This window comes from Dama dama, chromosome 6, assembly GCF_033118175.1.
Source record: "Dama dama isolate Ldn47 chromosome 6, ASM3311817v1, whole genome shotgun sequence".
Lineage (NCBI taxonomy): Eukaryota > Metazoa > Chordata > Mammalia > Artiodactyla > Cervidae > Dama > Dama dama.
In genome coordinates, this window is record NC_083686.1 from 42,462,827 (window position 1) to 42,486,688 (window position 23,862).

The following is a 23,862-nucleotide window of genomic DNA, read 5'->3' on the forward strand; positions in this document are numbered from 1 at the left end:
GGCACTGGCTTACTTGTGGACACACATATACCTTCTTTGGGATTCCTTGGTGGATCAGACGGTAAAGCGTCTGCCAGTAATGTGGGAGGCCCGGGTTCGATCCCTGGGTCGGGAAGATCCCTTGGAGAAGGAAATGGCAACCTACTCCAGTACTCTTGCCTAGAAAATTCCATGGATGGAGGAGCCCAGTGGGCTACAGTCCATGGAGTCACAGAGTCAGACACAACTGAGTGAGCACACACACACCAAATTTGAGGACCCAGGCCTCAAAGGGCCTAGGCGAACTCTGCCACATCCCTTAATGTAGGTGTCCGCAGACTGCGAGCGGTCACCTTGAAGACTCCCTTCACGTGGATTTGGGCAGAGGTAAGCACCTCATCCTGTTCCAGGACTGCAAACATTGTTCCAAGGCGGACCATGAAGACTCTTTCTCCCCCTCCAATCTTTTCACCTGGTCAGAGAAAGGGATGACTGGATGGTAGCTCATGGTAATTCTATACCCTTTATTAAGTCCTGTAGACATAAGCCTGGCCCCCAATGTAGTGTTTTCTTTTTTTTTTAACATGGAATATCTAATACCTGTAATTTTCATCTATGAATCCTAATTCAAATTCCTGGGCAACAGGAAATACCCTTCTATAGAGAAAGACAAACAGAAAGACAGAAGAAAGAACTGTACAAGTTTTGTTGCAAAATAGTGGCTAGCTCCCACAAAACACCTAGATGAAAGTTAAAATGTAATCATTTAGATTTTTATTGTAATATTTAGCACTACTAATAACCAACATTTAATTTGTTCCAGGCAATATTCCGAGCTCTTCAGATACCTCATTTCACTCTATCCAATTAAATGTCATTAATTTTAATATCTCCATTTTATAGATGAGGAAACTGAAACTTGGAGGAATTAATTTGCCAAGGGCAGACAGCTCTTCTTAATACAAAATCACTGCACACTGTTCGAATGGCTCCATTATACTGCCTGTCAATTGTCTCTTTGGCTCATAGTTCCCTTACTCGTCTGCTAAAGTAGATATTTTTAACTTTAAAATGCCACAGAAGCACTAGGGGGCAGGATTCCCAGCAAATATTTTGCATACATACATCACTGTTCTATAGTTTGGATAGGTTTCTTTTTTTTCCTTCTGTATTCCTAAACAAAAACAAAAATGTGTGTAATAAGAAAGAATTGCAAAGTTTTGTTTCACAGGCTTATTGTGGACATATTTTCTTCCTCTTTATCTTCATGTGTTAATAAACCTGACTGCACTGATTCAGCTGCCTCTCTCTGCTCAGTGGAGAGAAGGGAGAGAAGAGGTACGAAGAGTCTTTGCATCTCAAACTCCTATTATCTTCTTACCCAATAGTCTGAGACCGAGCACTGAATAAACTTGACTTGATTTCCCTGGAGTCATCATCTTCCCCCGCAGTCTTCCAGGGTGAGAGCAGACGATGGCAGCGGCGAGCCCAATGACAGGACCCTGGCACACATTCCGGAACCCTTTGATTGCCCAAGGGCATACAGCACGGCCTTGAATAAATGCAGATTGAACTAGGGACTGTACTTTCTTAGCTTCTTGCCAAAATTTGCTGTCTTTTGAAAAAGATTGTAAATGCAGGAATCTGCAGTCCCTATTACCATTAAATCTCCCACAAAGAGCACCTTTAACTGGAAGGCTTGCTGAGGATTTCATTTTAATAGTCTGGTTGCCAATTTTGAGGGAGGAGAGGGGAAAAGTAGAATTGGAAATTTCATTATGAAGGAATTTTGATTGGGGAAAGACAGAGCGGGAGGAAGGAGAGCCTTGATGAGTAATGACATAATTAATACACTTCAGCCTTTGTTTTCTCTAGTGAAGATTCTACAGTCTCCATTGTTTATCTTTGGGTATAATTTTAATTAAATGAAGCATAGTCTTTAACTATTTTAAGGGCTGTAATGAGCATCATTCTGTCCCTGAAGTTCACACAGTGCAGGCAGCAGTGTACTACTTTGAAAGTCGTCAAAAATGTGAAAAATAAAATACTTAAAGCCATCTATTTTGTTGATTCAAGCTTATTCAACCTTTTGCTAGTGGGAGCTTTTACTGTACACTTGACTTGCTCACTTGATAGTATTTGCCTCCAGTGAAATCCTGTTTAGGAACTCATATTCTTTTATATGCTGAGATCCAAACTGTTTTGAACAGGACTAGCTTCATTAAAATGATTTCTTACCATCACACGGTGACCTAAATGACAATTGACTTTTGCCTTCCATTAGCAGAATGCTTTCGGATTTCATTTTCATGTATGAATGCAATTCATGCCTCGCATCATGTAATTTTAGACAATACCACGACATGGATTCATGAACAGTGCCTTAAAATCCATTTCCAATGTTGGTATCTTTTAAAGGATAAACTATAAGGAGTTCTATGCCCTTATACATTCTAATCCTCTGAAAATGCATCACAGCATTTAAAGATGATTAGCTTCACATTGTACACTCTTGGTGCACCATAACTTCCATTGGAATGCATTGTATAATCAGAAGCAAAGGTTTTCTCCCCTCTCTCCTACTACCAGGCATTATACAGCACACACAAGCAAGAATCAAACTGGCATAAAAATGGCATTCAAATACTGATTAAACAGCAAGCAAATTCCTACAATCATTTCCCATGACTGTTACACATTTTGGTTTATCCTATCTCGTACACAAATTAATAACAAAGTGCTCATATCAGCTAGATAGATGACTAGATGACTCTAAGATTAGTCTGAAGTTTCACCTTGATTAGAGAAAGAGAAGATGGATTTTGGAAACAAGAAACATTCCTTGATTCTCCAGGTCTTTCATTTCTCCCCTTGTTTTTCAGCTCAGATTTTATTTTTTCACAATTTTGAAACAGAACATGTTACTGCTTCTGAACTCTTGATGAATACAAAAAACCCACAATGGGTGTTTATTTGATCTAGCACATGATTAATGTGGTGAATTGCATGTAGTCCCAACCTTTTAAATCTCTCTGAAGAATTACATTTCTGTCCACAGGCGTGTCACTGCTAAAAAATGAGCCACCTAATAAAAGAACACACAGTATATTAATATGTAATTTCTTTCCCAGTATGAATGCTAATTACTGACGGTGCAGACCTTATGCTTGCTCCTTGATATGGATTGACTTTCTAGCTCCCTTGGTTTGTGTCATCGCTCTTTCTACTCTCATTCCCACACATTTTCATTTTAAAGGCTCCTGAAGATATGCAGGGGGGCTTTTCAGTGTTTTTGTAGCTCTAACACAATTTAGCTTGAAAACTTGTAAAAGGGGGTGGGGTGAGAGTATTCTAATGTACTTTCAGAAATTAATTTGGTTTGGATGAAAAGAAATGTCATTATGTTAAATAATTCCCCTCTTGAAAGTACTTTCTCTGTTGCTTTCTGGCAGCCTTATTAACCTGTAAAAATAATTCCATTGCCTAACATATTTTTTCTTGTTAGCTTCCCTTGCACATCATGCTAGGGTTTCTACAAATTATAGGAGCTTCCAATGTTCAATAGTTTGCTTTTTGTTTTAAATATCAGAGTCTGATAGGAGGGAATGATTCTCATAAGAAATATACAGTCTTCATCATTTGACTTATCCTTCCATCTCATTCTTCATCAAGCCCCTGTGTTTATTCTACAGTCCGTTTTCCACAAATTCTCATACCTCACTAGAAAGAGTTTTAGTAACATAATAAACCTGGAAAGGCAAATTCCTATCCATGTATGAATCCTCAAACCTATTTGATATCAAAAATATAGCCAAAGCTTTTGAGAATTTACTGTTTTAGAATTGTGATGAAATTCATCTTTACTCCTCCAGTGCCTGGCATAGTGTATGAGACATATAGAAAGCTCCAGTTATCTTGGCCTGCATCTCTCCCAGCACTGAACTTTGAACTACTCAGAAATACTTATGATCAACTAGATGACCATCAATTTAGTGCACACACAAGTTAAACCAGTTGTCTATTATAAGTGGTATAAAAATCAAACATTATACTGCTTTGACTTATATGTACCTTTGAGGGCAGAGAATGAAGCTGACCTCGTCTATTTCCAAGATTGAGAAAAGTGGTGACTGTAACACCTTGACCTCTCGTAAGTAAAATTTTAAGTTAATGGGATCGTAGTTCAACAAATTATATCAGGTTTTCTTTAAGGTCAGAAAAAGAAGACCCATTAGGAGTTTAGGAGGATGCCCATGATTTAAAGTGATACCAGTGACGAATAAAAAGATATAACATGATGCTTGGTGGCAGAGAAGCCTGTGTCAAGACGCTCAACAGCAGTACTTCACAGCAACACTGAAAGTGGAAGGAAGAAAAACAAAGTGTAGAAACTAGAGAAACTTTCCTTTGACTGCTTTCACCTTCCAATTAATAAATTAAACTCCAGAAAATGGCCAGAGGAAGAGAGAATAGAAGTCAAGAACTAATAGAAGTACATTTTGTAATCTATTTAGCTCTGCCCAAAGTCCCCCACCCAAAATACACAGACTACATGTCCAGCATGCAGGGCAATGTCTGACACATAGTAAATGTATGTAAAGATTTGTTGTGCAATGAATGTGTCTGTCCTTAGGTAACTAAACGTGTACTTGTTAACTGATAGCTTTGATAATGTACAAATTGCAGTCCTTAAAAATATTAGAGGCTTAGCCTTATCTTGGGCTTGCCAGGTGGTGCTAGAGGTAAAGAGTGAAGTCACTCAGTCGTGTCCAACTCTGTGACCCCATGGACTAGCCTCCCAGGCTCCTCCGTCCATGGGATTTTCCAGGCAAGAATACTGGAGTGGGTTGCCATGCCATCCTCCGGGGAATCTTCCCAACCCAGGGATCGAAGCCAGGTCTCCCACATTGTAGGCTTTACCATCTGAGCCACCAGGGAAAGAACCTGCCTGCCAATAGTGGAAATATAAGACACAGGTTCAATCCCTGGGTCGGGAAGATACCCTGGAGAAAGGAATGGCAACCCACTCCAGCATTCTTGCCTGGAAAACCCCATGGACAGAGGAGAGGAACCTGACAGGCTACAGTCCATGGGGTCACAGGGAGTCGGACACAACTGAAGCAACTCAGCACACATACCCTTATCTTAGCTTAAAAACAAACTGTGACAGGAAAGAATTCAAATGTAAAAATATCCTATAAGAAGCTGACAGGCTGGTTTCAGGGTTAGTTATTTGTTTTTTTTAATATTCTCAGGTAGTAGTTTGGGGCTTCCCAGATGATAATAGTGGTAATGAACCCACCTCCCAATGCAGGAGACTTAAGAGATGCAGGTTCGATCCCTGGCTTGGAAAGATCCCCTGGAGGAGGTCATGGCAACCCACTCCAGGATTCTTGCCTGGAGAGTCCCTTGGGCAGAGGAGCCTATGGTCCATAGGGTCAGAGAGAGTCAGACCCAACTGAAGCGACTTAGCAGGCTCACACACATGGCAGTAGTTCAGTTTCCAAGGGATTTCTTAGCCGACAAGCCTTCTGGCTCTCCGTGTTCTATTTTTCCAGTGAGGACTGGTTGTGAAGATTGACTGGGACCCTGAAAGTTCTTACTCCATGCCTGAAACCCCTGCCGCTTATTTCCAAAGTTTCCATAATAACCACTCCTCCCCCCACCCCCATTCCTGGAAATTTCCTGAGTGACTCTTTTCCTTGAAACTCAAACTTTCCAAAGCTTTTTTTTTTTTTTTCAAATATACTTTCTTTTTAAAAATGGTGTTTTATATCAATCATTAGTATTCTTCCTTTCCTTATAAAATCTGAGCATTGTTTGATAAAGATTGTCATCCAAAAATATTTGATTTCTAAGCTTCAGTGGTTCACCAGGGAACAAGCAGTTACTTGGTTACTTGACTCATTTTACAATATATCACAAGCATAATATAACAAATTCCTCCTCCTAAATTATCTTTGTTTAATGTCCCAGTAATTAACCTTGTAAACTCCCCCTGAACAACACATTTTAAAGAGTCAAATCACCTTGCTGGATCCAACTCTGACCTAGTTTGACCTCCCAATTGGTCCAATTCCCTTAGTCCCCCCATTTCATGCTCACAGAACAAAGGAATGTTTCATAAAGCATTATCTATTGATCTCTAGCTCTGCTGCATGAAATCAAGAGAAAGTGGGACAAAAGGGGACAATTTTGAAAATGAGAAGGGGAGAGGAATGCATCTGAGCCAGAAATGGACATTTTGTAATAGCTGGTTCCATTTCATCATTTTGCCATTTTATCTGTTTTCCTCAATACCAGGCTTTACACATTCTTTTACAATCTTTACAAACCATGCAATATTATCTTCACATCTGGAAAGAAAATATTCTACCTGTAAGGGTGGCTGAGCTGTCTCCAAAGACCTACACAATTTGTTTGTTATTCTGTCAGCAGCAAAGGAGATAATGTAGAAGAACATCAATGGGACATTGGTCTCCTAAAACTACTTTTTTTTAATCTTGATTTGTGCCTGAATTTGTGCCTTTACCACAAGGTATAGAGTTAAAAGTATGTGACTTTTATAATAATGGTTTTCTTTTTAACTTAATTTTTGAATATGCTGATTTGTTGCTTAATGTCTAGTGGTCCTGACCTAAAAGTGCTTCATATACTTTATTTTTTGACCTTGCTGAATCTAAATGTTTGTGCAGTTTGCCCGCTTTGAGAGGTGGACATTCTAGATATATAAATACAGATACAGATATAGACACAGATCTGATTTCATCTATCTGACTTGTGGTTCTCTCTCTTAAACTCTGCCCATTTTACAGGTTTCTCCATGTAACATCATTTCTAATAAAGTCAAGATTTTTTTTAAAAAGACAGTACACTCAAGTCTTAGTTATTTAGCAACAGGTTCTGCTTATTTGTTAGGATGTGGTGATGCTCAACATGGGAGGAGAGTCAAACACTCAGCCTAAATGTTTTACAATTGAAAGCATTAAAAGATCACTTCATTCCTCCAGCCAAGAGAATAGGTACAATCTCTTAAGAGCAGCCGTCATTGGCAGTGTGTTTGCATGCTGGGAGGCATTCCCACAGATGGCATGCTCTATCTGCGGCCAGACTCTAGGTGCAGAGGGACCTATTGCAGTGCTTGTTAGCAGCCAACCTCCTGCCCATGGACTGTGGCCACCCAGCATGGAGCACATGCCCTCTGGCCCTGGACTCTGCCTGGTGACTGAGGGACCATGGCACCGCCTGTGGCGATGCTCTGCAGGTCATCGGAACACCTTCTAGAAAGGGATGGACATTCAGGGTGCTTGATTCTCTTTGGGTCTCCTAAGTGTGTTCTCTCTTAACGTTATTTAATGACTCAGTTCAGCTCCCTGAATTATCCTGACTCTCTGAAAATAAAAATATCCAGATTTTTATGTTATCTAATCTCTTAAAAACATTAATAGGAAGCTCTCCTTTTAATGGTATTTACTTCCCTGTTCAGAGGCCCAGGTACACAGCCGATGACAATTCAACATTTCAAAGAAAGAGATAATACTAGTTGTAAATTTGTTCATTTAATTGTAGCACTAGCTACCAACACCCTTCAGCCCGTTATGCATAAGGTAACACATTTTTTTTTTAACACAGAATGCCTATACCTGTGAAAGGAAACCTACCTATTGCAGTAGGAAATAATTATTCAAGATTTCATAGAAGAACAGAGCTTTTTGCTGCCTTTCAGCAGTTTCTTTGCTTCTATTATATAGAACTGAGAATCATATCAAATGTTTTTCTTTTCTTTGGCTGCTAGAAATCTCAGAGTCAAACTTTCAGCCCATCTCAAGTGAATAATTTAGATTTCAGATCATTTATAATATATATTCTTTTTCTGGGGCTTTAACTTACTGTTCTACCTTTATTTTTCTTTCGTTCTGATTTTATTTTTATTCACTCGTTATCTTGTGACCCTATATACTCATACATTTTAAATTTGGGTTTAATGAGATGTTATGCACACAGAATCAAAATATACATATATATATGCATATGCCATAATGAAAATATTTACACAGAATATAATGAAACTCTTCTTTCAATGTACCTCTAAGAAACAATGGCACTCAAGTACAGGCATACTCAGAACTAAGACAAGATTGTGTATTCATGTCTGCCGGTGCTTTTATAATGTGAGATAACATCAGAGGCTACAACAGACCTTGCTGCAGCACTAGATCCAACCTCCGGGGACATAAATCACTGCCCACTGTTGGGTTATCTCTGTTCATTTGGTCACTATAATCACCAAGAGAGTTCAGATGTTCCCAAACAGGCAGCACTCCTAATAAAAATAAGAACTGAAAAGGAGAGAAAAATGGGAAGGGGTGCTGAGACTAATAAATGATTAATTGCCAAGTACCAATAGTCAATTATCGACTTCCTATTGATGAACATTACGATGAGTGAATTTTTCACTTCTTTGGCATTTCTGTATTAGAGTTCCCCAAGGTGTATGTTTACTGTGCTTTCTCTTTTAAAAGGGCTCAACAAGCATTTTGTTTCTTTAGCTTTAAGCTTTATTTTGTTTTCTTGCTACTGCCATAATATGGGCATGCTTCTGAATACACTTTCCTCCTCCCTGTAGTGACAGTGACTAATTCCTCTGGCCCTCCAACAATTATTAAAACAAATCGCCCAGTGTCTCTAGTTTAGAAAGCATATTCCAGCCACTTTCCTAGTGGGGTTAATGCAGCTGGAAGCAGGTCTACTATATCGAGGTGGCTGTCCCTGGAAGACACTGAAGGACTGAACAGAGCCAATGCCATTAGTATCACGTCTCTGACAGTAGTAATTTTTACTTTGATTCGGCATGTCAGCTAGTGTGCCCAGCAACCACACGACAATGAAATAATGAGACAGCAACTGCTCCTCTGCCCAACCTGTGGCCCAAGCCCCATCTCTGGGAATCCTGCCAGTTTCCTTCACTTGCCAGCTGCCTGCTTCGTGCCAAGGAAGAGTGAGAAGTTTTCATCTTTTCACTAGAAGATGCATGATTTTGTCTTTGCAGCACTGGTCAGAAAGGCATTTCTGGGAAATGTGCAATATCCTATGAGGTTTGCCCTGTGACCTGAGTGAAGCTTCAGGTGAGGGGTAAGCATTCTTCATATGCTTTCTTCATGGTAAGAAGTTAAAAGTTTTCAAGGGTTGCTACTCTCATGTTTTGAATATGTGTTCTGGACAAACCAGGAGAAAAGGTGAATTGTATTGATAAGTCAATAACTTAAAAGCAGTTTACAAACTGGCTATCATTTCTCCTCCCAGATTTTCACTGACACCAAAATTTGTTGAAATACTGAAAGCAGTACCTCATTTTTTTCCTACTTTAAATTGTGTTCACGATCCCTTCATTTAAAGTGTATTTAGAATCACATTTCAGCGATTTGGAGAAAGGTATCCATCAAGAACCTCAGCCACCCTTCTGAGACGTAAACAGAGAGACAATGGAGTCCTGCACATTTTTTAGACGAAGGTAGGAACCAATGGCCAAGGAAAAGTTAGGACTGGCTCTGAAATACTCAAAAGAACATCAGCTTCTGACTTTGAATGCAGAGGAAGGTTTAGCTATCCAGAGTATTGTAATTCCTTGGTAATTATGGCTGACCTTGTAGCTTGGGTCACTTGGTACATCTTCCCTCACTTGTCTCTTCTTAGATGCCTGTAGAAGCTAAATATTTGCTCCTCATTTGACACAGCTCTGGCCAATGAAGCATAAGTAAATGGAAAAAATAAAAGCATAAGCAAAAGAAAACCAAAACCTTGAGAGGAAGATGGTTGGTGGGAGGGGTGTGACTTTTAAGGGGAAATTGTTTCTCTTCTGATAAAAGAAAGCAAATGCTATTGGCCTGGTCCATTTTCCCCATACGCTCTATTTCTTGCATCAAATGACCTTTCCACGTATGAAGTTATGGCAACCATCTTGCAACCATGAAGCCACAAGCACAGGGATAAAAGCCAGTGCTTGATGATGATGGAGTGAAAAAACAGAAAAAGAAGGCCTGGGTTTCTTCTGGCATCATTAAGCAGCCAAACCAATGCCAGCAACTGCCCAATTCTAGAGTTTTTGTTATGGTATAAAAGTAAACATTTATTTGTGTAAGCCACCCTTAGTTGAGAGTGCTAATACCCGCAGCCAAATATATTCCCAGTTGATCCAATAAGCACAGCCAAAGGTTTCCACATTTCAATGATCAATCTCACTACAGATGAATTAGAGTAAGTCAATGTTTATGAAATTCTGGAGTCTGGAACTTTAGGAATAAGTAAGTTCTGTTCTGTCCAGTTCTCATCAGATCAAAAAAAACACCTTTAACAAGGAGGGCAGAGAAAAATGTGAATAGCTAGCTCCCTCCCTCATTCCCATATATCATTCAGCTTGAAGCATCACTAGTTCTGGAGATCTCAGATAGAAAGCCAAAACATTCTTGGGGAATAGCCATCTTAGATTGTCAGTTCTCTATATCCTGATGTCTTTGAGACCAGAATGTCTTTAACTTGAGGTCCTACTAAAGATGTACTTAAAGTTCCACCACATACCCTCAACACTTACGCATTCTTGGAAGGACTGTAGACTGTGAGCTATCATGTTGTACACTGGAAAAAAGTAGCTTGCTTTGGAGCTATATAAAATAACTGAAATTTTCTATTTGGTCAAAGGGAAAGAGTGTATATGGGAAAGAGAATATCTGCTACTTAGAAGCAAGATTCATTGGTGACATTTTCATTTGGTTGTTATGGCAAGAAACTGACAGCCGGTGAATGTCAAACCCCAACACAGAGGAGTTAACATGCTGCAGTGGTTGACAGATGCACTCAACCTCACCTTCATGAAAGAGAACAAAACAGGATTGGAGGTATAGAAAGTTTAGTAGTGACCAAACCCAATTCCTCTTGACACTCATAGTTGTAAAGTCTGAGGCAAATATTAGACACTAGAAAATTATAGACTTCAAAAAATGGGGATAAGTCAAAAAGTGCTGGCAGGGTCGTAGAACTATACATTCACCCCTCTTTTCACTACACTTCAACTTATGCCTTCCACTTTTCTCAAGTCTTATCAGAAGAGGGCTATAAGGAGTGTAATTTATGTAAATAGAATCCATTATGCAAATGCTTCCAACTTGCTTGCTACTTAGAAATTTTGTTCTTTTATGTTTAAGAAACATAGACTTTATCCCCTAGAATAGACAGATTGGTTATGTTTATGTTCTTAAAGCCTTCTGCTACTGTTCCTGGGCTTTGAGGAAAAGTCATTTTTTATTTTAAAAAATGTTTTGCCTTGCCTCCCATCCCCTTTTGTAAAAAAATAGCCTCTTTGTTTAATTTGGTGATTTGCACACCAGCTTAATGATTGCAGTGGTTTAACAGAACCTGAGTGAGAAGGGTAATGCACAGAGATGAATGCACAGATTATACCCTCTACCCCACAGGGGATCTGTTTTTTCCTTGGGTTAGTATGAAACTGAATAATTCAATTAATTCAGAGATCTCTGTGAGCTTTATTCCCTGATCTGATTTAGCCACATTTCCAAACATAAACTTGATAAAATTCTTGTTTGGAGCCATAAATAGGGAGAGAAAAAAGTATGTGCTCTTCGTGTTCATATTCACTCCACATTTTAAAATGACAAGCCAAATTATAATGAAACATAAGAAAGCATGTTCCACTCTACACATACAAATATTCAAAATGCTTTTTCTACTAACATAAACTGTGTTTCATAATGTCTTATTTATATGTATATTCATACATGCATAAGGTATGATAAAAAGAGAGAGAAAAGGCAAAATGTCCCAAAAGGAAATAATGCAAGAGAATGTGGCTAGCTTTAACAAATGAACTTCACAGCAAATGAATTAAAACTTAAAATTCTCCCCCCACCCTGAAGAAACACATTTTTCAAGCTGACGAGTCACTGCAATAGAACTGCAAGCTTCAAGTCATTTAAAAATGCTACTGTTTTAATAAAAGCAAACACAACATACTAAAACCTCCAGTTTGACTGATGTTTATTTTGCTACTTGCTGACCAACCCAATCCAACCAGACATGATTTAAGCCTATTCACTCTAGGACTGTTCTAAATAAATCCCCCTTATTTCATTTGGAGTAATCATTCTATCAAAACAGCTAGCTTTCAGACACTGCTCTGTGTTTGGCTCATTGTTTATAAATGATATCTGATGACTTACTATTTCGTGGCTGTGCCAATGAAGCCGATTGCCTCTGGTACTTTTCTTTGAAATCAACAAACATTTATTGAGCACTGACTAAGTGGCACATAATATTCCAGGCTCTGGGATTGCAGCAGTAACCAAGAAAGCCAAGTTTCCTGCTCTTCTGAAGCACATGGTCCAGTGAGAGAAGACAAAAATAAACACATCAACGGGTCAACAAGATGACTGCAGGCAGGGACTATGCTCTGAAGAATAAAGTGTATGATGACATAGACTGAGCAGGACATGAGCGCAAGCTTGAGTCTGAGGAAACTGGTCTGAGAAGGGGCCAGTGAGCTGAAACCTAAGTCCTAAGAAAGGGAAGGTCACGTGAAGATTTGAGAGAAGGTTAATCTAGGCAGGAGCAGAAGGTTGGAACAAAGGCCTTGGGCTAGGGACAAATGTTTCCTATTTAAATGCAAGAAAGATAAGCCATTGTTGCCAAAATCCCTGGGATGGGGAGAGGGGACAGAAAAAGGTGTGATCAGCAAGGAAATTTGGGACAGATCCCTCAGAGCTTCCTGGGTCTTGGAAAGGGCTTTAGATTCCATCTTAATTGAACTGAGAAGCCATTGAGGGTTTTAAACAAGGAGTGATGTGATCTGAATTACCCTTTGAGTCGATTGCCCTGGTCACTGAATGAAGGAATGGAGCTAAGTGCACACAGGATACAAATGTGGAAATAGAGAGGATAATTAAGGAGACTTATGTATTAGTCCAGGTAAGAAGTTATGTTGTCTTCAGTTTGTGTCTGAAATACGGGTCTGGTAAGGAGTGATGAAATGCAGAATGTATTTTAGAAGTAGAGCTTACAGATTTGATGGTTGATGTATGAGAAAGCAAAATGACAGGATACTGAAAGAGGAACTCCCCAGGTGAGTAGGTGCCCAATATGCTGCTGGAGATCAGTGAAGAAATGACTCCAGAAAGAATGAAGGGATGGAGCCAAAGCAAAAACAATACCCAGCTGTGGATGGGACTGGTGATAGAAGCAAGGTCTGATGCTGTAAAGAGCAATATTGCATAGGAACCTGGAATGATAGGTCCGTGAATCAAAGCAAACTGGAAGTGGTCAAACAGGAGATGGCAAGAGTGAATGCCAACATTCTAGGAATCATCGAGCTAAAATGGACTGGAATGGGTGAATTTAACTCAGATGGCCATTATATCTACTACTGTGGGCAGGAATCCCTTAGAAGAAATGGAGTATCCACCATAGTCAACAAAAGAGGCCAAAATGCAGTACTTGGATGCAATCTCAAAAACGACAGAATGATCTCTGTTCGTTTCCAAGGCAAACCATTCAATATCACAGTAATCCAAGCCTATGCCCCAACCAGTAATGCTGAAGAAGCTGAAGTTGAATGGTTCCATGAAGACCTACAAGACCTTTTAGAACTAACACCCAAAAAAGATGTCCTTTTCATTATAGGGGACTGGAATGCAAAAGTAGGAAGTCAAGAAACACCTGCAGTAACAGGCGAATTTGGCCTTGGAGTACGGAATGAAGTAGGGCAAAGGCTAATAGACTTTTGCCAAGAGAACGCACTGGTCATAGCAAACACCCTCTTCCAATAACACAAGAGAAAACTCTACTCATGGACATCACCAGATGGTCAAAACCAAAATCAGATTGATTATATTCTTTGCAGCCAAAGATGGAGAAGCTCTATACAGTCAGCAAAAACAAGATCAGGAGCTGACTATGGCTCAGATCATGAACTCCTTATTGCCAAATTCAGACTTAAACTGAAGAAAGTAGGGATAACCAATAGACCATTCAGGTATGACCTAAATCAAATCCCTTATGAATATACAGTGGAAGTGAGAAATAGATTTAAGGGACTAGATCTGGTAGACAGAGAGCCTGATGAACTATGGATGGAGGTTTGTGACATTGTACAGGAGACAGGGGTCAAGACCATCCCCATGGAAAAGAAATGCAAAAAGGCAAAATGGTTGTCTGAGGAGGCCTTACAAATAGCTGTGAAATGAAGAGAAGAGAAAAACAAAGGAGAAAAGGAAAGATATTCCCATTTGAATGCAGAGTTCCAAAGAATAGCCAGGAGAGATAAGAAAGCCTTTCTCAGTGATCAGTGCAAAGAAATGGAGGAAAACAACAGAATGGAAAAGAATAGAGATCTCTTCAAGAAAATTAGAGTTACCAAGGGAACATTTCATGCAAAAATGGGATCAATAAAGGACAGAAATGGTATGGACCTAAGAGAAGCAGAAGATATTAAGAAGAGGTGGCAAGAATACACAGAAGAACTATACAAAAAAGATCTTCACAACCCAGATAATCACAATGGTGTGATCACTCACCTAGAGTCAGACATCCTGGAATGTAAAGTCGAGTGGGTCTTAGAAAGCATAACTCTGAACAAAGCTAGTGGATGTGATGGAATTCCAGTTGAGCTATTTCAAATCCTGAAAGATGATGCTGTGAAAGTACTGCACTCAATATGCCAGCAAATTTGGAAAACTCAGCAGTGGCCACAGCACTGGAAAAGGTCAGTTTTCATTCCAATCCCAAAGAAAGGCAATCCCAAAGAATGCTCAAACGACCGCACAGTTGCACTCATCTCACATGCTAGTAAAGTAATGCTCAAAATTCTCCAAGCCAGGCTTCAGCAATACATGAACTGAGAACTTCCAGATGTTCAGGCTGGTTTTAGAAAAGGCAGAGGAACCAGAGATCCAATTGCCAATATCTGCGGGATCATTGAAAAAGCAAGAGAGTTCCAGAAAAACATCTATTTCTGCTTTATCTACTATGCCAAAGCCTTCGACTATGTGGATCACAATAAACTGTGGAAAATTCTTCAAGAGATGGGAATACCAGACCACCTGATCTGCCTCTTGAGAAACCTGTATGCAGGTCAGGAAGCAACAGTTAGAACTGGACAAGGAACAACAGACTAGTTCCAAATAGGAAAAGGAGCACATCAAGACTGTATATTGTCACCCTGCTTATTTAACTTCTATGCAGAGTACATCATGAGAAACGCTGGGCTGGAAGAAGCACAAGCTGGAATCAAGATTGCCGGGAGAAATATCAATAACCTCAGATATGCAGATGACACCAACCTTATGGCAGAAAGTGAAGAGGAACTAAAGAGCCTCTTGATGAAAGTGAAAGAGGAGAGTGAAAAAGTTGGCTTAAAGCTTAAAATTCAGAAAACTAAGATCATGGCATCTGGTCCCATCACATGGGAAATCGATGGGGAGACAGTGGAAACAGTGTCAGACTCTATTTTGGGGGGCTCCAAAATCACTGCAGATGGTGACTGCAGCTATGAAATTAAAAGTCGCTTACTCCTTGGAAGGGAAGTTATAACCAACCGAGATAATATATTAAAAAGCAGAGACATTACTTTGCCAACAAAGGTCCATCTGGTCAAGGCTTTGGTTTTTCCAGTGGTCATGTATGGATGTGAGAGTTGGACTGTGAAGAAAGCTGAGCACCGAAAAGTTGATGATTTTGAACTATGGTGTTGGAGAAGACTCTTGAGAGTCCCTTGGACTGCAAGGAGATCCAACCAGTCCATCCTAAAGGAGATAAGTCCTGGGTTTTCATTGGAAGGACTGATGCGGAAGCTGAAACTCCAATACTTTGGCCACCTCATGCGAAGAGTTGACTCATTGGAAAAGACCCTGATGCTGGGAGGGATTGGGGGCAGGAGGAGAATGGGACGACAGAGGATGAGATGCCTGGATGGCATCACCGACTCGATGGGCATGAGTTTGAGTAAACTCCAGGAGTTGGTGATGGACAGGGAGGCCTGGCTTGCTGCGATTCATGGGGTCGCAAAGAGTCAGACACAACTAAGTGACTGAACTGAACTGAACTGAAGATGTAGGTTACAAGGGAAACAACTTCCATTGAGACATTTCTTTTCTGTAATACTTAGTGGCATTTTCTCTCATCCAACCATATTGGTCCTTATAAATTAACCAGGTCAACCTAAAACTATATAGCGTAACCTCAGTTTCTGTTTTGATTAAAATTATGTCAACCCATAAGATCATTAATGGGGAAAGCAACTTACTAAGTTTATTTTGATGAAAAAAATTCTTTAAACTATATGGATGACAACTGGGGAAGTCTTTATAAGAGCAGTGATTTGTGGTGAATAGTTCTAGAATCCCTGAAAAAACATCTGTGAAATTTCTGAAATTAAACAGCCCCTGCCTGGCTTGTCCTATTACAAGCAAATCAGAAAGGGGGAGGTCACAGTTCAAAACATATTGGCAATTTACCTTAGAGTTACTAAGTTTATCAAATCTTTTTCTGTGAATATAGATACTTAAAGAGAGAGAAAGGGAGAGAGAGGATGAAGTCAGGGCTCCTAAGGGTAAGATACAAAATTCCAAGCATGATGAAAATTGTAAAAACCAGAGGCAAGCCTGGAATTCCACCAGTGAGATGCCTCTTCTGTTGTCCCACGAGGCCTAGGGGCAGCCCAGGGAAAGGGAAATGTAGGGTCAATGTCAAGATCTGCCTTTAGTAATAGATAGGATTTTCACTCTCCGTTGTTCTTCTACTCACCCAGGAGCCAGGCATGGGGTTTGGAAGGAGCAGTACCACCTAGGATCAAGTTCAGATTCCAGGGAGAGGTACCAGGGGTCTAGCTTTAACTGTGGATGCTGCTGTCAATGTTCAACATCAGAAGCAGGAGCAGCTCGGGAACAGAACACAGACTGGGTCTCCAGTGCGTGGGTCTCCAAAGTGAGCTGTCCACTTCCATTGGCACCGATGATGGCAGTGAAGAAAAATGGTCTCAAGCGCTCTCATTATGCCGAGACATCCTGGTGGCCTCCTGTGTGGCTGAGCTTAAAAGATATATGGAGAGAATGAGCCTCTGAAACATTATCCCTTTCATGGCTTGTGGTAGGGTCTTGTCTCTTGGTCTAGCTCTTCTGATTTTACACTTAGCAACTGTCTCCACATGGCTGTTCAGTGAGCTCTTAGTTTCCAACTTATGACATTCCCCCCATAAGATCAGGGCATTTGGGTGTCAGGGCATTACGCAGCTTTTTGTTCAGCTAATTTGGCTTCTTCTCGCCCTTCCTATTTTTTTTAATATAAAAAGGTTACATTTTCTTAGACTAATTTTCAACTATAATATTGTTCTTCCTTTGTGTTAAATTATTAAAACCCTTTCTGGAATTTCCATGCTGTTTGAGAAATATTAACATGGAAAAATGAATGCAGAAAACAAATCCATGGCAGTTTCTACAACAAAAACAGAGGCATGAGGAAAGGCTTTGGGGGTCAATTCAGTCTGCAACTGTTATTTTTAAAGCAAACAACTGCTGATTGTTTTATTTCTTGATCTTTGTCTCTGAATTTTAAATACAAAAGAGTTTACCCACAGTACAGTAGTTATGGGGAAAAAAGGAGACAGATTCACCCTCAATCTCATGATCTAAATAATTTACCTCTTTATGTTTTGGCTCTTGTTCTTATTATTTTGAAAATAATCTGGTTAAGAGTAAATTCAACCATTTGGGTTTTACTGAAGGTGTTTATGTATAAAGTCTCAGAAAAAATTTCCTATATAGCAGTGATAAATTATTTAAGCACTATTAGATACCACAATGTGGTGGAGATGACACAAAGAAAATTAAGGAAGGTGAAACCATCTTTATTCAGTCAGCATCTAGATTAAATTAAACTAACAAATCAGAAAGCAAAAATTATGAGGAAAGGAAGCCCTGTGTGTGAGTGTGTGTATATGTGCAAGCGTGCATATATATACTGGATAGGAGGAAAGCATATGTCATAGTCAGCCATTCCCAGAGGGCCCAAAAACAATACAAAAATATTTTCCAGGGTAGAAATGGTTTGAAAATAAACACCAAAGCTGACAAGAGAAAGATAACTTGACAAGTTCACCCAAGAGACGTGCACAAAGATATATTATTCATGCACAATGTAAATACTTCATTTTCTCGATACTGTACAGTTGTCTGCATGTCTTTTTTTTTTTAGTTAAGTGTCTGTGTCACATGTCATCTATCTTAGATGGTTAGTTCTTAAAGCAGTGATCCCCCACCTTTGAGAATTGAAAATCCCTATGACAGCTGCCCTAACCCCACCTCACCACAACCAAAAAAAGGGGGGGAGGAGGATTGGAGAACTTGAAATTAAGAGACTTTGATTTTATGTAAATTAAAACTCTGCTGATTTAGAAGAATTTTATAATTCCAGCTGGGATAAGCAAGAATTTCTCTTCATCCTCTTTCCCCGATGTGTTATAAAACCACAGTTGCAAGCCATTGTCTCAGGGGGAAAGCTGTATCTAACAAAATCTTTCTTTCTGAATTTTACATATAAAAGGAATGCAACCACATTTTAGTAGTCGTGGAGGAAAAAAGGAAAAAACTTGTTCATAATCTTGTGACCTAAAATAACAAGCATTGTTTTTTTATTTTACTCTTTTACTTCTTTATGTTTTAGCTTTTATTCTTACATTATTTTTAATATTACACAAGAAATATATTATTATAAGCTCATGTTTCAAAAAATTAATTATTAAAAATTAATCCATTATTCCTCTCGGTAATTCTCACTACTCCCCTTCCCTGAGGTCAAAACTGTTTAACATCTCAGCATGTGTTACTCTCAGATTTATTCTTCTGATTTGTATATAGCCATGTGTTTGAATTATACATACATAAGTTGTTTTATTTTAATAAAATTAGTTCTTATTGTATACATTATTCAGCAACTTGATATTTTTAAACTTAACAATATATAGTGAAAACTTTTTCCATGCTGGTATATCATTCTTTTGATTGACAACATAACATTTCATCACACTAAAATCAAAAATTAATTTAACCATAAGCTTATTGTTAGATATTTGGGTCGTTTCCCACTTTTTACTTTAAAATCAATATTTATACAAACAACAGATACATCATGCAGACATCTTTGCATACATGCTCTGTAGAACAGATACCTGGAAGTAAAATAGACCAGAGGATATATAAAACTACAATAAATGCTACCACATTACTTTCCAATGCTAACATTTGTTAATATTATAATATGTTGCTTAAAATTATGTTTCCCACCCTTTTCATAGTTGCAGATTAGATACACATATGAAGAATATTTTATTTAACCACTTCTCTGCTGGTAAATTTTAATAGGCTTCTAGTTTTCCATCAATATGAAAGAATTCTGTGTTAAAATTTGGGAGGAATATGAGTTTTCAATATCTTAGATGCTGATTTCTTAGCATGATTTATCACCCACACATACTTTTGAATTTCTTTCTAATTTTACTATAGTATTTTCAGGCGAGCGTACGCTCCCTGGTTCTTGTCTCGTCACAACAAAGATTTGGAATGACGGACATTAAAGCCCCCTCGGTGGGTCACAGCTCCCGGGTCTTGGACAGGCCGTGTTATAGCTCTTAGAGAAATCAGTGTTACAGCTCCGTGTTACAGCTCTATTTTATTTAGATAATAGCAGGAAAATCCATCTTCAAGGCGTGAGGGCATGTTGACCCAAAGACGCAAAGAGAAGAGCGCCCCAGTGCCCGGGAAAGAGAGAAAGAGAGAGCTTTTGGCTCCTCTTTTTATATGTTTCTCTCTCTCTGGGCCTGTCCTTTGTAAACTGGGCCAGCCGAGAGTGCAGTTTGTTTCACCTGAAGTTCTCACTCTGGTCCTCAGACCTTCCTTTGTTCTATTTTCGCGGGCTTTTCCCTTCCAGGTCTTTTAGCCACCGCCATTCTGGACTCCTTTTCCCTATTCTAACTACCTAACAGTATTATCACTTGCATTTTAATTTTTCATACTTAGTAAATTCAGTCAGTGAATCTAAGGAGGTTGAGTATTTTTTCTATATGTATGTTTTCTAGAATTTCTTCTTTTGTATTTATATCTATAGGATCATTTGCCCATTTATTAATAATAAGAATTATCTAATAATTAAACTATTAACTTCATACTTTGTTATATTTTCCCCTTAAAAATCATTTCTCTAGGTTGCTCTTTTTATTTTGGCTACATCCTTTTTCATTGCTACGATGCAATAATAAAACAATTGTAATTGATATTTTGCAATATTTACTCCATGCCAGCCATACTAGATTTGCTGATAAGGAAACTAAGAATTTTATCAAATTAAATCTACAAGTCTGTTTTTTAGGGTTTCTTCTCTCTTCAAATCAAAGAAAGTTAATCTCTTTTTCAGAGTTTTAACAAGTATCCAATTCTATTTCCCTTTACCTTTAGATACTTGTCTTTCTAAACTCTGGATTTATCTTGGCCTGTAACATCAAGCATTATATGGATTTTTTTACCCAAAAATCATTAGCTTCTTTTCAAATTACCTATTACAACAATGTGCTAATAGGGCCAGAATAAATGCAAGAAAGTAATGATGATAATAACAAGAAAGGAAGAACATATAGCTATATTCATAATAGAGCCAAAGAAGGGAACAGAGCATGATAAAATAAATGTAAAACAATAGACTGTATAAATTTGCCTACAGACTTGGTGATGTAAATTATGCTGTTACTGTCTTCTATTACTGAGTATTAATGTTACTCTATTAATACTTATGATTTTTTAAGGAATGCGTGTGGTTAGAAAATCAATATACCTTTTTTTAAACTTCTTACTTTGTGCTGGGGTCTAACCTATTAACTATGTCGTGGTAATTTCAGGCGAACAGCAAGGGAACTCAGCCATACATATACAAGCATCCAATCTCCCCCAAGTGCCCCTCCCATCCAGGCTGCCACAGAACACAGAAAATCAATATACTTTTAAAAATCACAAGACACCTCTCCTAATGGACTAGTTTTCCCAACCAATTATAAGCTCTTTGGGAACTTAATCCATGCTTCTGCTTCTTTCAAATTCCCCTCTTTAAAATTCCCTTTTAAATGGCCCAGAACTCAACACAGAGCTAGATGTTAAGCTTTAAGTGCGAGCGTGCTGAGTCACTTCAGCCACGTCCAACTCTATGCAACCCCATGGACTATATCGTGCCAGGCTCCTCTGTCCATGGGATTCTCCAGGCAAGAATACTGGAGTGGGTTGCCATGCCCTTCTCCATAAGCATTAAGTAGATGCTCAATAAGTGCAATGCAGCATTTCATTTTCTCCTTCCATAAAAATTTCTGGAGCCAGTCCTGTGGCAGACACTGCTGCAGATGCTGAGTTGTTGGTGGCAGTCTCTGCTCTCATGGAACCTGCATTTTTATGGGGGAGATTACATTTCTCAAATAAATGGTATATACTAATCATAAGTACCCTGAAGGGAAAATATGAGGTGACATGGAAGAGGTGTCAAAAGAGGCTTCCCTAAAGAACTGATATTTGAAATGAGCTCCAAAGCACGAGTAGGAGTTGACTAGTGAAGGGGAGAAGGGGTGAGCAGATTAGAGGGAAGAGTTTATACAAAAGCCTTGATCACTCTAGAAGCACATCTTTCAAATGGTCATCACAGTGCATCAGAAAAAGAAAAGGTCAGGAAAAAGTGATGGAGAAAGTGTGGGAGAGATGGGGAATGAGAAGAATACTGCTTATAATATCAAAGAAATTAGCTAAAATAAATAATAAAAAGCATTTATAACTAGTTGTTCTATGCAAAAGATACCCAGCATGATCTGAATAATGAGTGGTGCCTCATCTGTGTTCTTACTCCAAAGAGGCTGTCCCAGCCCCTGTTTCTGGTAGCTTAAGCCATTCTGGAATCACAGACTCCCTGCATGGCTTGCCAATGATTGGCATCCTTCCTGTCCCCACGGTGCATGCTAGCAACATGGGTGTGGGCAAAGCAGTGTCTTAAGCTCAGCAGCATAGGATGCCTTCTGACATACAGACAATAGAGTACATTCTGAATTGTAGCGAGTTAAAACTCTTTCCCAAATTCTCTCAATCCCTTGCCTATTCGGCACAGCTTACATCCGTCACCATGACAACACATACCCAAAACAAACAGGGAAAGTATTTTTGCTTCTTACACAGGAACAGGAGAGAATTGTTAAACAGTTACCTTCACCCCTTATAGAGGATTCTTATCTTTAGAGGTGATGCTTATGTCCCTGCCATTGTCTCACAGGCGCTGGGCACGGTTTGACACAGGATACCTGCCAAGGAGTACCGAAAAAAGTCTCAGTGGATCAGAAGCTCCTGAGAAGTTGATGTCCTTAGACTCCATGTGTTTTTCCCCACGTCTGATATCAATCAACAGAAGAATGTAAGTTATTTATTATTTATCACCAGGTGGCTCTCGTTAGAGATGAGAAAATAGGGGATATTAGGGAGAACTCACAGCACTGACCTCGGAGGAAAAGGGAAAAGGAAATAGAGGCCAAGGAAGGCTGAAGCCGTGTCTCTGGTCCATTCAGACGTCCTGCTTTTCAGACCTACTCTCAGTAGTGCTCGGAGCAAAGGGGAGATGTTTTCATTGTATTAAAATAGCAGTTGCTTTGGTTTGTTGAAGTCCCCAATGAAACGATCTCTCAAAGTTTCTTTTGTATGTAACACTCAAGTTGTATCTCTTGTCATGAAAATCAAGGCAACTTCCCTGTGCCCTTTTTTCAGCTGTAATAAAGGCCATTTTTCAGGGGGAAGATGGATGGAAATTCCTTCTCACAGAGGCAGCATACCGTCAGGCAGGCGCATCCTCATTGGAGTGGCATCTTTAGTTCCCTGCGGGGTGTTCAGTGTCAGAGGCTCCAGGCTTGATCCACATCCTACACATTTTCTTGACAGATGGATGTCTTTGGCACCTCAGCTAGTAAACAACAGCACCAATACCCATGATCACTTCCTTGTCTCTCCTGCCAAGCTATATGAAAGAGGCTTCTTGTGCCTCAAAAAAAAACACGTAAACACTATTCCCTATTTTAAACTTTTGTTGTTCTAAAATAGAGTCTAAAGATACCACAGTCAAATTTTGATTCTTAATGCATTTGCTCTGATAAACACTGTATAGAGAACATCCATAAAAGCCTTGAAAACCATTAAGAAGAAAACAGTGTTGTTTCGGGTCTGCAGGTTGTGCTAAGATTGCTGAGCAGAGCGGGTGCCTACTCCTGGCTAGGCTGGCGAGTGGAGCCAGCAAAGTTCCAGCCTCTCTGTGCCCAAGGTGATCAAGGACCCTGCATCAAAGCTCTCACCTAAAGAAAGGCTTGTCATAAGTACTGGGGGCAATTTTTCAAGCCACACCCATATGCTCCCCAAGATGATCCAGCTGTATTCCTCTTCCCAATTAAGAACCACAGAGGCAGACTGGTGATTTAATAGTAATAGCCAGCATAGTCTGAATAACAATTGATGCCATGAATTTTCTATGTGATTTCAGACAAGGGAACAACCTTTCTTCACCTCAATCCCTCATCTGTAAAATGGGAACACTGCTATCCTGTGGGAGTTATTGTGAGATTAAATGAGATGTGCGTCTTTGCAGGTACATCATACGTACTCCACAAACGCTATTCTCTCTACTTATCCCGATGTCGACTGTAAGAAAATAAGAAAGCCTGGGTATCAGACAACACTGACTAGTCATTTTTGCTAGGACCCCAAGTTAATGTTATATTTCTTGTAAAATCTTTTGTCATTTGACACAACAAATATCTCCATTTTCATA

General features: G+C 39.3%; 1 long non-coding RNA gene across 6 annotated transcripts in view; it reads right to left on the reverse strand.

Moving 5' to 3' along the window:
* LOC133058851 (uncharacterized) overlaps positions 1-23,862 on the reverse strand; it is a 366,659-nt gene that overhangs the window by 247,311 nt on the left and 95,486 nt on the right. The window contains exon 4 of one of the 6 annotated variants that reach the window (XR_009693406.1): positions 22,297-22,354. The exons of the other annotated variants lie outside the window; for them this stretch is intronic. This is a non-coding gene — a long non-coding RNA (uncharacterized LOC133058851). Of the gene's footprint in view, positions 1-22,296; positions 22,355-23,862 lie in introns of those variants that run through there. 6 annotated transcript variants of the gene reach the window in all.